This window comes from Temnothorax longispinosus, chromosome 4 (assembly GCF_030848805.1).
Source record: "Temnothorax longispinosus isolate EJ_2023e chromosome 4, Tlon_JGU_v1, whole genome shotgun sequence".
Lineage (NCBI taxonomy): Eukaryota > Metazoa > Arthropoda > Insecta > Hymenoptera > Formicidae > Temnothorax > Temnothorax longispinosus.
In genome coordinates this window covers 8,625,361-8,641,530 of record NC_092361.1, presented here as the reverse complement: position 1 = coordinate 8,641,530, position 16,170 = coordinate 8,625,361, and the positions used below count along the sequence as shown (strand labels likewise).

Genomic DNA, 16,170 nt, shown 5'->3' with positions numbered 1-16,170 from the left:
CCCGAAAGCACGGGGGGGGGGTGTGCGTGAACCTCGGTTCGCGTGGAAAGTGTATGCGTGAACTATTTCGGGACTACCGCACCTCCCCCGAAAGCACGGGGGGGGGGTGCGTGAACCTCGGTTCGCGTGGAAAGTGTAATATATTACAAAGCATATTATTATGTATTTTGCTGTAAGTATATAATAAAAACATTAAATCATTAAATACAAACAGTATATATTCAATTTATAACATCCTGTAGAATTACGAAGATTTTCCTATATTTTTTATCATTTTATCTAAAAAAATGGCTTTATCATAGGAGTCGCCAAAATTCCTTTTAAGGGCTTTCATTTTAACCCAAAACGAAGCTTTTCACAAAGTTTCATCGAAATCGGAAGGGGGCCGTTTTCGGAAGTCTACCCAAATCACTAACGTAAATTAGATTATATTTAAAAAATAAGAAATATATTTTGAATGAATATTGCAAGCATATTTTTTCATTGTAATCAATTTTACAGTATATCACCAGACAGACTTGAAGAGTTAGCTGAAATCACTGTCCAACTATTCACATTGCACTTAAAAAAAAGCTACTACGTACGATCAGGAAACGGTAAAAGTGCAAGTGGAGCCTTTCAAATCGTCTATGCAAAAGAACGAGAAAAAGCTTTTGCCATTGGCAAATTAGAATTGCAACCAAATCGAAAGAGAAAAAGAAGTTCAGAAAGTGTGTGATTTTTTAATTTATTTACGTACTTTCAGTGTAATATGCCTGATTTTCATGATGAAAACAAAACATTTGTACAATATGGAACGTTTTTTAACTATAAATATAAAGTTTCTCTTTGAAATCAATAATTTTATAGACATTACAAATGAAGAAAATAGTTATACAAATTATATATAAATATTACTAATATTTTATATAAATGAGGTAATTGGTATTCTTTCGACGTTTACTCACATACTATTGTATTATGTAATTATTATTAATTATTTTTTAGATAATCTTGAATCGTCTGAATTACAAAAAGTGTTAAAGAAAGTTGAAATCATAGATAATGATTTCCGCCAGAAATGGTGCCACACTGCACTGACAGAAAGAGTGGAGTTTTATAAAACCTCAGATTTAAAAACAATTTTGAATAAATTTCAAAACTACTGCAATCCTTCAGGATATCTCTTGGTTAGCAATATTAAAAAATTCTTTTTTAATCAAAACATAATGGAGTGTAATGTAGCAACTTGATTTTCGGTTATTTTTATTTTCAGATCAAAGCTGATTTCTGTACATATTTTAAAAAAACTACCGTACAAACTTTAAAATATATACAAATTCTCAATCATACATTTTCAGTGGGAACAACATTAGTAACAAGATTTACTGATGAGTACCCACAGTTTGGTAAAATAAAAGATATTTTTTATTGTAATAAAAATGTATACATTTCAATCGATGAATATGACACGTTATATTTCAATAATTATTATTATGCATATTGCGTCAATTCAAATAACAACAAACCAAAAATTCTAATCAATGCGCAGCTTATTCCACGATTACCACCTTGCTTATATATTGTAAAAAATGAATGTGAACTGATAGCGACTAGATTTAATGTATAAGTTAAATGAATAAATAAACAAATCAATATTGATAAAATAAACTAAAATATTTCTTTATTGTCACAAAATTACTAAACTTGGTCATACTCTCGTAGCTCCTCATCCCTGAAACGTAAATCACAAAATTGAACATAATTTTTAACAAAGCACCGTATCCAATACTATTTATAATTTTCCTTTCTTTCATTACCCTCATTACCTTCATTACCGAAAAAATCCATCGTTCTCCATTTCCTGCAGTCAATTCGACCGAATCTATTTTGGAGATAACCTGCACGATTTCATTTCAAGCACGTTAAACGCATTATTGTCGAGTTTAACACATTGTTCTCACTTTGAAAACATGTCGTGTAATTGGCAGATGCCAGAATAGCATTCACGCGCACGGATGCGCACGGACTCACGCCCTCATCCTCGTATGGCTCACACTGCCTCACATCTCATCTTAAAAACGCATGGCTCCCGAGCGAATTTTTCACCGCATGGTGGGGGGTATTAGGGCTACCAACTTGTGTTATAATGGGCGCATTCAGCGCACAGAACAGTTGCGGATTTATGCGCTGAATGGCCTGTGATCGGGAGCGCTCCCACAACATGTGGCGGTAGCGGACGCCATATTTTAGAGCGAAAATTTTGATGCTACATCGACGGAACTGTTGTGAGATTTGACTGGAGACATGTGAAGACATGTGAGTTGTCTTGGGTTATGTTCTATGCTGCATTGCAATGGATTATTACGAAGATCAATATACATATAACGGATTAAATTACAATATTGTAGATATATTGGAAGTGCACGAGAAATTGAAAAATGGTATGTACAATTAGAAATAAAATATTATTTTAAATTAAATTGTATAACTAACCTACATAATCTCAAATAAATTACACATGCCCAGCAAACACCAAGCTACATGTAACTTGATGTTTGTTGTCCATATTTCACGTTATTTACACTTAAGATAAAATACACGTGGATCAGATGTCGAGTGGTATCGACCGCTCACTCAGCAAAGCATTCAGCGAAAAACAGCGCTGGGAGAGGGAGCGATCCCGCAACAGTTTTGTGCGCTGAATGCGGCCAATAACACATAGACGGAGCGATACGCGCATGCGTCTCATCCTCATTTGCCACAGATATAGACTATGGTAGAGTTTCGCAAGTCTGTGCTGCAATAGATCGAGCGTGGCGCTTCTAGCGCACAGCGCGATCTATGTTACCATCGCATCGGCTAACTCGTGCGATAATCAAAACACATTTCTCTTCGTGTGGAAGTGCCATATCTTATGTTCTCCGCAAACATTACGTTTCGATCAAACATTACGTCGATCATGTGCAATGACACTTACTACGAATGACAGCAATCGATTTTCGATTTATACCAAAGTTCTCTCCTACGGATTTTTAGAAAATCCTTTCGCTCCACTTTTTAAATACATAACTGCAGTCGAAGCACATCTTCAAGAGCATTTGCATCAATGTGCGCTACATCCTCAATTATTTGAACACTTATTACTTATGATTAAAACTTGGGTACATTCTACCATACCACCCTGTAAATCTTGTAATGCATTTCAAAATATTGTCCGTCGCTATATCCACATTCGTCAAATTATTCATGTTAATAACCAAAAGCAAATAATTAAACAGTCGAAATATAAATCTTTTGGTTCAAAAAGTGCATTCAGATAAGCATTTATTTAATAATTTCAGTTAATAATTCTCATAAATTATATACTTTTTGATGTGATATTAAATTTATAATAACGCATATTTTATGTTAAGAAAAATAAATATAACTGAGAATTTATATGTCATGGTTTTTTATTTTTATATAAAATAATAACATACGTTACATATTTTCAAAATTATTATATCGTTACAATTTATAATAATTACGTTTCAAACAATTGTTGAATACAAATAAATATTTAAATCTGCTTCTACTAACAATTCATTACATTAATTTTATTATCAAAACACTTAATCCTTTTATTTTACCATTTCTCGTTGTAATTTTAATTGCATTTACTTTTCAAACAACTCTTGTCTATTCTTAACCTCTATTTAAACTGACAGCTCTAGCAAAGAAACTACTACTTTGAACAGCTGTAAGATAGCGACCGCCATTTGGTGCCAATGTTGTTGAAGTGGGTGAGAAGACCTTCCTTTGCGCCGTCGTCTATTTACCGACCTTGGTTACAGCTGCTCGAATTTTGCCTATTTTTAAAGATAAATTTAGTGTTCCTTCAATTTTTGTGAAAAATGTATAATTTACTTTTACTTAAATATTATTAATTTTTATGTATTTGATGTTATTGCTAATTTTGTGAATAATTAAAAAATAAAAAATAAAAATGTTTTGCAGATCCTTGCTTAACACTACAAAATAGGTAATATCAGTACAAAATTACCTTTTTCAAAAAAGGTAAAAAAAAGTGCCAAGTATACGCAATGTATTTTGTAAATTCAAAAATCTAACCTAAGTGGTAGCTTTATATCTTTTTCACAAAATTATATTATCTAACTTAACTCAAGTGACATGTATTTCAAAAAAAAGATGTGAAACCTTTAATTTCTTCTTCACAAAATTATATTACCTATGCTCGGGGGGGGGGGGTGAGTCGCCCCGGATTCGCGATAGGTCTATAAGCGTAGGATCGAAGGACCAGAGGGACCGTTCCCTCACGAGATTAAATGCAATGCAAAACGAGCAAACAATATATGAAAGCAAAAGCAATGCGAAGGCATGCGACTCACCGTTCGTTGCCCGTTGCCTCTCTCGGATGGCGTTCTTTCGTCTCTCTTCCTTTCGTCCTTCCTTCAGACTCGTCCTCCGGTGTAGGCGCAAAGGCGAGCAGGCAAGCGAGTAGGCAGTTAGGCACTATGTGCAAGCGAGCAGTAATAGGAAGACAGGCAGGGCCCAAGATATGCAGGCAAGCGGTGCAAGCAAGGAACACGCGAGCAAGGCACGATCTTGAAGTGAGTCGACTCTTCGTGCTCCGAAAATGTGATGACGAGTTCACGTCTTCACGTCCGAAATGTGAATGTCTGCTCCGGTACTCCTCGGCTCGCGCACCTGCGAAGTACGGCGCGAACGAGTACTAAGTCCAGTAATTAGGCGGGCCACCCGCAGGCGGGCAGCACGAGTCGGGTGAGTCGCGCGAGTAGTTACCGCGATCCGCCAACGTTTTGCGCGAGTCATCGAACTCGATATCGATCGTATTGGTGGTCCTACTCGCCGTAGGACCCGCTTGATTATGAATGCGATTGACGCGATTAAGGATCAATATGTAACTTAATACTACAACTTAATGATACGGAATCGAATTTCAACTATGTACATTTGATACTACGAAACCTAAACTGCTATATACAAGCGAGCGCCAAACAACCTAACTTAACTCAAGTGACATGTATTTCAAAAAAAGATGTGAAATCTTTAAATTAAATTGCGCCAATTGTAAAGAGAATATGTATATTGCTTTGAAAGATAATTGTTATGCAACTACTTTAAGGGTCCATATCCCTCAGTAGGTCCAAAAAAAAAGTGATTTTTGTGAATTTTTTGTGGAGAAAGTAAACAAAATATATCATTCAATATTTTTGGATTATATTTATGATACTTTTAAGTAGTTATAAAAATTTTTCAGCCCATTTGGCGAAGCGGGATACTGGGCAACGGCGACCTGTGCGCGGAATATGTTGCTCCATGGCGGAAGTCCTCCAGGTCGTAAAATGTTTCTGAAACATCGAATCAATCGATTTTCCTGTTCAGTACAAGTGTCCCTATAGAGTAGATTACAATCATATCGATATATGCAATATTTAATTTTTTATAAGCAAAAAAGTATCGAAAATTTATAGTGAAAATTAATTTTTTTTTTTGAACTGCCGCTATTTTATGAATTTTTATTTAAAATAATTTTTTTTAGTCTACTTTATAAAAATAAATAAAAATATTTAATTAAAACAAAATAAATAAATTTTTTTTGTAAAAAAACTTGGCGCTGCTTTTTTACTCCTGTCGCATTTTTCCCTAAATTATGTTTATTGTTTTTTATTCAATCAAAAATCTTAGTACTAATGTTTAAATTTTAATGTTTAAATTTCAAAGTCTAGCAGCGCCAAGTTTTTTTTACAAAAAAAATTTATTTATTTTGTTTTAATTAAATATTTTTATTTTGTACTGTTACTTCTTTAATTCTTTGTAATTAAAATGATTCTTGTAATATTAAAAATTTGTTAAAGAGAATTAAGAAGCTATTATCACTTGGGTTTAGAATAGGAAGACCCTTGAATAGGAATACGAATATACCACTTCGGTTTTATTTCTTTAAAGTAGTTGCATAACAATTATCTTTCAAAGCAATATACATATTCTCTTTACAAATAACGCAATTTAAATAAAGATTTCACATCTTTTTTTGAAATACATGTCACTTGAGTTAAGTTAGGTAATATAATTTTGTGAAGAAGAAAATAAAGATTTCACATCTTTTTTTTGAAATACATGTCACTTAAGTTAAGTTAGGTAATATAATTTTGTGAAAAAGATATAAAGCTACCACTTAGGTTAGATACATGTCACTTGAGTTAAGTTAGATAATATAATTTTGTGAAGAAGAAATTAAAGATTTCACATTTTTTTTTTAAATACATGTCACTTGAGTTAAGTTAGATAATATAATTTTGTGAAAAAGATATAAAGCTACCACTTAGGTTAGATTTTTGAATTTACAAAATACATTGCGTGTATAATAAAAACTAAAAAAAATAATAATAAATTAATTTTTTTTTACTTTTTACATCTAGTTGCAAGTAGTTTCAGCAAGATAATTACTAGATAGTATTTTCTATAAGGTTACTACAACTCTTTAATATATAAATCTCTATATATTGATTTGTAGCTTATAGCTAGCTACATTTTCTAATTTCATCACTTTTGTTTGCACAAGCTCGCGCACAAGCCTGATCTCGAGAATTTGATGAGGAAGGAACAAATAAAAAGAATCCGTTTATTGAGAGAGAGAGATTGCGTTTCGTGATTTATGTAATTCAGAAAAATTTAGATTGGGCAGAACTATACAAAAAATACCAACATTTGTTGCATGGGGGAAGGGAAACTGCCCTAAAACCTTCCCAGTATTCGTGAACAAAATTATACATTGGTAATATAAAATACAATATGAGTAAAATAAAGGTATCAAATGCATAAAAGAACAAATAAATGGTTATCATAGAACAGTCCTTTCTTTAAATATATGGCATAACATACTTTGAAGTTTTACTGAGGTATTTCTTTATCATATAACAAGCTTCATTATAAAAAGAATTGTAATAGTATGTTCTCATATAATTTCTTTTGACGTAGTCAAGCTCAGAATTCGTTGTTGGTTTTATAAAGAAAGGATAGTTTGAAACATAAACGCAAATCAATTAACACAAGAATATCAATTCAGATAGAATTTGTATAATCTGGGAAATAATGCATCAATCTTTTATTTGAAATAATGAATAACTATCATCTGTCTATTAAATAATATTATTTGTAATTTCAATACTGATTGAGTATTACCAAACTCGTGTCTAAATCACGGCAAAGCATTATACTATATCATGAGCGATTACTACAACACAAGCTATACCTACAATATGAGCAACAACAAAAACATAAGCAATAAGTTTCTCACTGAGTTTACTGAATTAAATCTTGTAATAGGCAGTCATTGATTGACACATTAATTCACCACAGCATGAACGTAATACTAAATAATTAATAATTCGCAAAATAATTAGTAGAATAATATAAAGTAATTGAGTAAGAGCTTTTATAGCAACGCACGCAAACGGTTATTTGATAATTGGATTACAACGCCTGAAACGATTTATATATTTCGCAAAGAAAACATTCTAATTTAGTAGTGAATGTAACGAATGTCCGCAAATTAACGTAAGGAACGGTAAAAGATATCGTATAATTAATTATAATGAATCAAGAGCACAAAAAAAAGAAGTAAAGTTTTTTCCTTGTAAATAAAATGGTTGCAACCGAAGAATTAATTAATTAATGGATTTTTTTGACTGAGCTCAGTGTTACAATTAAACTCGAGATGAAATTCTAATATCTTTTCAAAAGGCGAGGAAGTCTTCTTCTCGCTTGCTCTCGTAATCTCTGCAAGCTGTAACCGCAAAGAGTAACCTTGAGAGGATTGATTATCTCTCTCGTAACGGTAGACGAAAGTCTAACGTTCTCACCTTGTAACGGTAGACAAGAGTCTAACGTCCTCACTCAAGTATATTTACAAAGGTTACCTTTTGATTGACGATAACATCACATAGGATGTTCACACAACGAATATATGTCGAAAGGACCAAGCCAAAACCTCGTTTATCCAAGACTTCGAAAGGGCGTTTTATCTCATGCCGAAAAGGCTTTCTCGAACGTTCCAGAAAATGGCTGCCTTCCTTGAGCTTTCCACGTGCCGGCATGGCTCGCCGGGACGTATCTCACTGGCTTCTTTTCTGCGACGATAGTTGTTATTCTTTATTTGATTCGTATATGATCAACAGTTATATTGTTTGCTGCACACGAAGAGGCAGATTATTCCAAGTTAACAGCGAAAAGATGACGCAATTACGTATTCGACTCGAACTTATTACAACGTATGTATCACGCACGATGTCCGGAAGACGAATGCTCGCTCGCCCGGGCTGCGCGCCCCTCCCAACATGCGCACGCAAGCGCGCGGGGAGCCCGCGCCCGGCCGCTCTCGAACGCCTGGATTACTACGCGGTCGGGACCTATTTTGCGCATGAATATTCGCGCGTTTCGACCTACCGCAAGATGAACGCCATAGATGGCTGCACTGACACGATCTCTCTCTCTTTATACGTTGACTTCATACAACTTTACAACTTTTTTATCTAGTCACTAGCTAATTTATTAAGTATAGTCACTAGAAGAGTGAAGCGTTACATTGATAGCTCATCACTATCTAGAAAAACTAGACAGTGGTGATGTATAACACAACTTTATTAGCTAGTGACTAGCTAGCCACTATTTTCAATTTCCACTCGGGTGTTAGAAAAGATTCATAAATGTACGATAAAAAATTCAAATAAAAAGGGTCACACACATGCTTGTTACATTGATACGAAACTTTGCAAAGCGATGTTTCTTTGTGTTCAAATATTATCACCTCATTTTTCAAAGATGAGACATATTAAACGTTTAATTTATCAAATAACATGTTTCTATCGGAAAATGTTAAATCTGCAGAAGGCTTTAACTTCCGCTGATTTAAGGCTGATTTATAGAGGCCGTAACCATTGATTTAAGCCGTAATCTTTAAGAAATTGACCAATCACAGTCGATTGTTCTTCTCACATTCGACTGTGATTGGTCAATTTCTTAATGATTACGGCTTAAATCAACGGTTACGGCCTCTATAAATCAGCCTTTAGACACATTAAATGAAATTATAACTTTGGAACAAGAAAAAGCAAATATGTACAAACATCAGCAGAGTTGTACTATTTTGAGTGATGACGATATCATTTCTCGCTATAGCAACGCATTTAAGGCTTTTATCAAACGCTGCATGGATACACCTCGATATGTTTGTGCATCATGTGAGAGACTTTGTTATAAGAGAAGTGTCTCTGAAATTAATAAGCTTAAAACGCAATTAGATATTCCAATTTGGAGAGATTTAATGGCGCATTTAAAAAAACACAACATTACCCCACAATACATATGTCGTTATTGTGCAGGAAAATTCCGTAACGGATTAATGCCTGCGTATTGCGTTTTAAATAATCGATTTGTACGTGATACACCCGAAGAAATATCATCTTTTAACACGTTTGAAAAAATTTTTATACAAAGAGCTAAAGCTCTTCAAACTGTTGTTAAAATGGGAACTGTTATTAACAAAAAACTGCCTCATAGAAATATGGTACAAAAAGTAAAAGGTAGAACGTTTCATTTACCATTACTTTTACAAGAGACATGGAACAAATTATGTTCCGATACTGATCCAATTAATAAAAATCATGAAATGTACTTCGTACGTGTTAGAGGTGTTCCGACAAAATCCAAAACTGTTTGGGAGGAATACGTAGATCGTAAAAAGGTACACAAGGCTTTAACATGACTCAAACGTAACAATCCTTTTTACAATAATATAACACTCTCAGAAACTCACGATGGATTATGTTTAGAAAAACTGGATAATAATAATGAATTTGAAGCACAAGAGACGGAAAATGATAGTGAATCTGTTTCGGATAACGAACAAGAATTGAGTCCAAAAGTTCCAATGGAAGAAACAAAAAATAACGTAGACGCTATTTTATCAAATGACGAACAAGAATTGAGTTCAAAAGTTCCAATGGAAGAAACAAAAAAAAATAATAACGTAGACGCTACTTCAAATAATCAGCGTGAAGCGATGTTAACCCAGATTCTTGACGAAAGTCAAGACAGTTATTACGAGCAATACACTATTTATCCTTTATATGAAAAAAAATCATGTCAAAGTGCTACTGCCTTATATCAAATGTTAAAAGTTCAAGATTTGCCTTTGGACAATCGTGAGAAATCTTCAGATCTATTGTGTTTTCCAGATTTATTTCCTTTTGGTGTTAATGGACAACGCGAAACTAGACAGGTTAAACTTCACAGCCATGAATTTATTAAATGTTGTTTGACATCCAAACATTCACAATTTAGATAAAATCCACAATTCTTATTTTTCTTGTTAAATGATGCGAATATTCGTCAATTAAGTCGTGGTATTTATCATAAATTGTATACAACTGATTCACGAAAACGTTATACGGCTAAAGAATATTTAAAAGCATTGCAGAAAGGTGATATGGAATCTGACTTGAGTTCGATATTTTCCAATTTAAGAAATACGGAACAATACTGGCGTAGACCAAGAAGTGATTTAATTGCTATGACGCAAGAATACGGACCTGCGGCATGGTTCTTTACAGTTAGTCCTGGTGAATGGATGTGGTAAGATTTAGGTGCATATATTCGTGAAGTAAATGGATGGTCTAACGATTCGACGCCCATTAACGTACTCGTTGCTAAAGATCCCGTGTCAACGTCGAGGTTTCTTGATAATAAATTCAAAGCGCTGCTTGATTTTATTTGTTCCAAAGATCACCCGATCGGAGAAGTAACACATTACTTCTGGCGACGAGAATACCAAGGTAGAGGTATACAACATTTTCATTTATTAATTTGGATTAAAGACGCGCCAATTGTCGGTAAATCTTCTGTTAAAGAGGTTTCTATTTTGCAACATATAAGTTGTAAAATGCCAGATCCAAATATTTCACCATTGTTATACAGGCGAGTCAATATGTATCAACTACACAAACATAACGATTATTATTGTCTTCGTTCTAAAAAAGCAGGACGTAAAACGACTCATCTGTCGTTTCGGATTTCCTCGTCCAGTTACAGACACGTTGATTATGAGATGTCATAAGTTCGATAGCAAGTAGGAAACGATTAAAAAATAGAAATAGGCTTTATGACCTTCCTCGAACAGATACTGAAACCTGTATAAATGATTATAATCCTATCATTCTTACTCCATGGGAAGGAAATATGGATATACAATTTATCGGTGAAAAAGCATCGCTGCTTACTTGGTATATTACTAAGTATATAAATAAACCAGAAAAAAGTGAAATATCTGATGTTATCTTTGATAGTAAAAATAAGAAAAACGAATCATTGGCGAGCCGTCTTTGGAATATTGCTTTTCGAGCCATGAGTAATAGAGAATGTGGAGCTCTTGAAGCTGCTGATACACTGCTAGGTAATCCTTTATATGGGACTGATCGAAATACAAGTATTAGATGGTTAGATGTTAATATGATACGACATAGAAAAGTTAAAACCTGTAAGGAAATTGAAGCTCTTAATGGAGATTCCACAGAAATATTTTGTCCATCTATAATAGATGATCATTATCCACGGAGACCGGAAGAACTTGAATCCTTGTGTTTATATGAATTTGCACAGCAATGTGATATTACGAAAATCAAACCACGATGTAAAAATATTGAATTCTACAAGATGAATAATGGTTATTATCTGAAACGACGACAGCGTAATTATATTATTAATCACTATAAATATGATGTCAATACGCGGCCGGAAAATTATTTCTTTTCATTGCTGCTTATGTTTAAACCATGGCGGAAACTGGAAGATCTTAAAAATGGATGTGATACTTATGCAGAATCATTTCACAAGGTAAAGGAAAGTTAGATCTTGAGAAAGCATTGTATTATCGTGAAAAATTAGAGGAATTGCAAAAAGCATTTGAAACTGCGAAGCAATTGGTTCAGCAACGTTTAGGTAATTTAGAAAAGCAGCACGAGTCTCAAGATGATCCCGATAATCCAATAGGTGTTCAAAATATTGAGGCTGGTGAAGGGTTACACGACAGTTTCCCGAAAAAGTAAAGGGGATAATGTTGGTACCAACGAAAATCTCTAAGGGCATTGTAATAATTTCTACGGATTTGTAACACTGTTAAAGTAGTATAACCACGATCGTATACACAAGTGCTTGCTCCTGCTAGTAAAGCCAAGGCCATCGTCGAAGAAGCGCGGAAAGCTCCACTCTTCGTCGGTTCTATTGTTCGGCGGATCGTGCGTGTTGGCCGCGTTTAACCGTGCTCCTTCCGTGCGCGCCGCCTCCACGTACATCGGCTACGTCGTCGCGTTGTCCGCTGGCACGTATACGCCGCGTGAAGTAATAAACGGCCACGTGCCGGCCAAGCATCTGGGTGAACGAGCTAACTCGAGTGTGTGTGTACGTGCATGCGTGCGTTGGCAATGCAGATCTGGCAGATCAGCGACGGCGGTCAGCGGTCGGCCTCCCGGACACAGCGGGCACTCTTCACTTGCGCGCTCACGGATTCCTGTTACACGGTTGAAATACTTATATATACTTATGTATACTTATAATACATATCACTTACAATTAAGCTTCAATGATGAACATATCGTATACAGCATATCAAAATACACAAGTATTTTCCATTTTATCGTTTTTAACTTTAGGTTTCTGCTCACATCGTATCTGCATAAAATTTATTGTCAAATGTCAAATATCGCGCTTTATCCATACATTTTCGTTATGCTTTTGTTTTTTTCGATTATCATTTTACAATCTAACCGTGTCGCACTATTTATTATATTGTTGCCCAAAGTCACAGTGCGCGCATTTGTTGATATGTCAAAGAAAACAAAATACAGTTTTGCGAGAATCCAAGAGACAAAAATAGTGGAATATGAAGGATATCATTTTCATCTCAATAAATCCTACGCAGATACGATGTGAGCAGAAACCAACAACAGAGTGAAATTAATTAAAAGATTATTGTTCGGGCGCGCAAGAAACGCGCCGAACGAATCGCCGAATCCGCTCCGCGAGAACGCGAGATAATTGCGAGTGGCTTCGTTCAGTCCTTTAACTATAAGACGACCGGGGTTTCAGCTGAACGCGGACTCGATCGCTTGTTAGGAACTTGAGTGGAAGGCCCAAAAGACAGCAATTGACTTACAATACATATAAACTTTATTCGATATGATAACAAAACTGACGAAACGCGAGATGTACAGATAAATTAGTGCGAATGCACTCGGCGCGCTGTGACTTGTAGTGTTTGAAGCGCGGTGTTACATAAAGAGCGACTCTACCGAAACGCGGTTTTATCCTATTTTATACTCCTTCGGCGCGGTCCGTGACGTTGCATTTGCACGCGGGCGGAGACGCGATCGGTATGTGCGAATACCCGGGGCGATGGCTACGAGAACCCTCGTTACGATGCTGAGTACACTCGACCTCGCTGAACCATGGCCGTCGGGAGTAAGGTGGATGGAGTTCGGGAACACTCTGAGAACCCTCAGTAGAGGCTCGGAACACCGGACCTCCTTTTGCGTGTGCCCTGGGATATTGGATGGGGTAGGCTTCGTCGAAGGCAGAGAGCCGGGGCTAAGACGAAGTGCCGGCTCCTGTCGGAGCGCCGACTTAAATACCCCGGCGCGGCGGGTTCGTTACAAGGGAGGCCGGCGGTCGGGCGAGCCGCGTGGGGATGCTGACGCGCGCTCGCCTTCGGCGCGGATCGGCTTCTTCCGGCGGTTCCGAACTTATCGAGAATTTTGTGTGAGAAGCAAACGAAAAGTATATCGCAGTACATATAACGGACGGATACAATTTTGAAGTGAAACTTCTTTAGGCACGGTAGTGAATTCGATTCGCGACACGAAAAAGTGTAACGGAAGTGAAACTTCTTTGGTACAATAGTAAGTTCGATTGTGCGACACAAAAAGTGTAACGAAAATTTGACCAATAGGCGTACGGCGTTGGCGAGACGGTTCTTCTTCTGGCACGGTAGTAAGTTCGATTATGCGACACAGAAAGTGTAACGAAAATTCGACCAATAGGCGTACGAAATGAAACTTCTTTGGTACGGTTAGTAAGTTCGATTGTGCGACACGGAAAGCGTAACGAAAATTCGACCAATAGGCGTACGAAATGAAACTTCTTTGGTACGGTAGTAAGTTCGATTGTGCGACACGGAAAATGTAACGAAAATTCGACCAATAGGCGTACGGCGTTGGCGAGACGGTTCTTCTTCTGGCACGGTAGTAAGTTCGATTATGCGACACGAAAAGTGTAACGAAAATTCGACCAATAGGCGTACGAAATTAAACTTCTTTGGTACGGTAGTAAGTTCGATTGTGCGACACGGGAAGTGTAACGAAAATTCGACCAATAGGCGTACGAAATGAAACTTCTTTGGTACGGTAGTGAGTTCAATTGTGCGACACGAAAAGTGTAACGAAAATTAGACCAATAGGCGTACGACGTTGGCGAGACGGTTCTTCTTCTGGCACGGTAGTAAGTTCGATTATGCGACACGAAAAGTGTAACAAAAATTTTCGACCAATTGGCGTACGAAATGAAACTTCTTTAATTGGTATGGTAGTAAGTTCGATTGTGCGACACGAAAAAACGTCACGAAATAGTGTCACGAAAATTTGACCAACAGGCGTACAAAGTGAAACTCCTTTTGGATCGGTAAGTAAATTCGATTTTGCGACTCGAAAACGCGTCACGAAAATTCGATCAGGCGTACGGCACTGGCAAGACGGATATAGTGAGAACTGCGTATAACACTATATTTTCGAGTTGCGGGCGGCTTGGAGTGACTAATTCCGTTGCATTGTTTTTGTATTAATTTCAGAAAAGTTATGGCAAAGCCTTGTTTTTAGAAGTTTCACTTCTAACGCGCGTGGCGACCACACGCATGATTTTTGAAGTGAAACTTCTTTAGGCACGGTAGTGAATTCGATTCGCGACACGAAAAAGTGTAACGGAAGTGAAACTTCTTTGGTACGGTAGTAAGTTCGATTGTGCGACACAAAAAGGGTAACGAAAATTCGACCAATAGGCGTACGAAATGAAACTTCTTTGGTACGGTAGTAAGTTCGATTGTGCGACACGGAAAATGTAACGAAAATTCGACCAATAGGCGTACGAAATAAAACTTCTTTGATACGGTAGTAAGTTCGATTGTGCGACACAAAAAGTGTAACGAAAATTTGACCAATAGGCGTACGGCGTTGGCGAGACGGTTCTTCTTCTGGCACGGTAGTAAGTTCGATTATGCGACACGAAAAGTAGTAACGAAAATTCAACCAATAGGCGTACGAAATTAAACTTCTTTGGTACGGTAGTAAGTTCGATTGTGCGACACGGAAAGTGTAACGAAAATTCGACCAATAGGCGTACGAAATGAAACTTCTTTGGTACGGTAGTGAGTTCGATTCGCGACACGAAAAAGTGTAACGGAAGAGAAACTTCTTTGGTACGGTAGTAAGTTCGATTGTGCGACACGAAAAATGTAACGAAAATTTGGCCAATAGGCGTACGGCGTTGGCGAGACGGTTTTTCTTCTAACACGGTAGTAAGTTCGATTATGCGACACGAAAAGTGTAACGAAAATTCGACCAATAGGCGTACGAAATGAAACTTCTTTGGTACGGTAGTAAGTTCGATTGTGCGACACGGAAAGTGTAACGAAAATTCGACCAATAGGCGTACGAAATGAAACTTCTTTGGTACGGTAGTAAGTTCGATTGTGCGACACGGAAATGTAACAAAAATTCGACCAATAGGCGTACGGCGTTGGCGAGACGGTTCTTCTTCTGGCACGGTAGCACAGTTTAACTATAACCAGTTACGACAGTAAAGTCGGAACCTTTGATGTTCGTGTTACCCAGTCACGTGACCATCCGCCATGTTTTCGATAGTAAAAAAGCGCGTTATTCGAAGGAGTAAAATAAAAAAAGTTGACTTGAAAATTTTTTCTGTATATTCGTAGACTTCTAATTGATGAAATAGGTAAATAGGTGAAAAAAATTACGGAAGAAGTTAGAAAAAATTGAATTATAAAATGAGGTTAAATAATAATAATATAATTAAACACACACATTTCAGGATGTAATAAAAAAA

At 36.4% G+C, this 16,170-nt stretch overlaps 1 long non-coding RNA gene across 2 annotated transcripts; it reads left to right on the top strand.

Moving 5' to 3' along the window:
* The first annotated feature begins 2,128 nt into the window (after positions 1-2,128).
* Positions 2,129-2,697, top strand: LOC139811197 (uncharacterized). 2 transcript variants are annotated; one of them, XR_011731573.1, is made up of 3 exons: positions 2,129-2,298; positions 2,391-2,423; positions 2,572-2,697. It is a non-coding gene; the product is annotated as an uncharacterized lncRNA (long non-coding RNA). The 2 variants fall into 2 exon arrangements; XR_011731572.1 differs by lacking the exon at positions 2,572-2,697 and having other exon boundaries at positions 2,391-2,462.
* The last annotated feature ends 13,473 nt before the right edge of the window (positions 2,698-16,170 follow it).